Raw genomic sequence first — 1,846 nt, 5'->3', positions numbered from 1 at the left:
CAAACAGTTCTAACCAAGCAGCAAAGTGGAAGTAATTTTCTCTGTATAAATAGGCGGCAGTGGCATTGTGGATTTTACAGCCTGAGAGAGAGAGAGAGATTTAGGTGACAGTTCCCTTCACCACGAACTGAGCTTTGATCCCCATGTGCAAAGCTTTCTCAGCAAGGTGCAAATTGAGGAGGCTTCAGCCATATGTCCACAAAGGCCTGAACGTACACATCTAAATGTTTCCACACTGGAAAATCTGGTTTCAAACCTGTATGCATTTGCTTTTTTCTGTGAAACACAAAAGAAGATATTTTGAAGAATTTCTTTACAACACTGGACCATATTGACTTTCATTGTATGTCTTTTATATATATAAGTTTTTTTATATATATATATATATATATATATATATTACTATTTAGGTTTTTTCCAGTTAGTATTTCACTTTGAGTATTTCCAGTTATTATTTTAGTGTTTACATTTATTTATTTATATACTTGCTTATTTATTTCCAGTGGGCAATTTTAGTGCAACCCAAACTTATTTTAGTTAATTGCCAACATTTTTTAGTTTTCATCCATCATTTCTATTTTATTTTCAGTGTTATTTCAGTAACAAAATTGTTTTTTTAATAGTTTTAGTGTTAGTTGATGATAACAACCATGTCTGAGACTTGGCTTTTTGGACTTTTGAGTTGAGACTATACATAGCAATGAGATAAGATCTTAGTAATTGCATAGCAACACCATATATATATATATATATATATATATATATATTTCACTATATATTTTCTTCTGAAAATGTAAAAAATATTATATATAAAACCAGTTATTCCACAGTCAACAGCCAAAAGATAATGAAAAGCCACACTGATGCTAAACTCGAGTATGCCAAGCAAACAATTGTACTGTTTCTTTATTCTTGCATGGAAGCAAACATAGATTAAAGGCATCAGAAGGTTTCTTGCTTCCTAACCCAGCTCTGCTCTGACATGAAATGTATCCCTGATCATGCAAACTGGGAACAGAGGAGCCAGAAATAACTCCTCACACAAGATGTGGAAGCGATTAGCACCAAGTCTGTGTGTGTTTGTGTATGTGAGTTAAAGGCAGTTGTCGGTCGGCAAAGTGATTATGAGCGACGCCAGCAAGCGTGAGCTGTGTGTGTGTGGGGAAGTAGTGGGGGTGTCTGGTTTTGTGCAAAAGAACTCATAAAAGTCACATTTGTTAGTGATGCATGAGGAAGTGAAGGCAGCTTTGGCACATGTGTCTGTGGTGCTAAATTAACTGTTAACACAAATAATCAAAGTGCAGGGCCCATTGAGTACTGGCGCCAGCCGAACAGGAGGAGGGGCCCCGGGCCCCGAAACTGTACCTAAAGCAAGGGCGTTGTGTGCGTCCGTTCCCCTCCACCACTGATCCCGGATCAGTGATATCAGTGTCCCTTCCTGGAAAGGTGGTCGGCCCCGAGTGCCTTTGACTTTCATGGCAGGTGGAGGGCTTTCTCTGTTCTGAGGGACTTTCACAGGATGGAAGTGCTTACAAAACAGGGCCGTCTGCACCTCTGTCAGAGGAAAAGCTCCGTCACACTCCTTCTTTCCAGCTATTGTTGCTCAGAGAGCCGCGGCTCAATTTAGGCACAGGACGTGGCGTTAGGAAGAGGTGCTCCGAGCGTCGGATCTTTCTAATCAATGGGGTGTAATTGTAACTCTTCTGAATAACAGATTAGCGCGAATGCCGAGTCAGAAAGCCAACTGTCAGAATGTAGGATAATTATGCAACAAGATTAGCCAAAAATAAAACGAATAATTCCTCTCTGAATGCTGGATGTTTCTTTTGTTTCTCTTACACAATGG

This window comes from Sinocyclocheilus rhinocerous, unplaced genomic scaffold (assembly GCF_001515625.1).
Source record: "Sinocyclocheilus rhinocerous isolate Xijiao unplaced genomic scaffold, SAMN03320098_v1.1 scaffold1694, whole genome shotgun sequence".
In the NCBI taxonomy this organism is placed as follows: Eukaryota; Metazoa; Chordata; class Actinopteri; order Cypriniformes; family Cyprinidae; genus Sinocyclocheilus; species Sinocyclocheilus rhinocerous.
Note: the sequence above shows the minus strand (reverse complement) of the source record.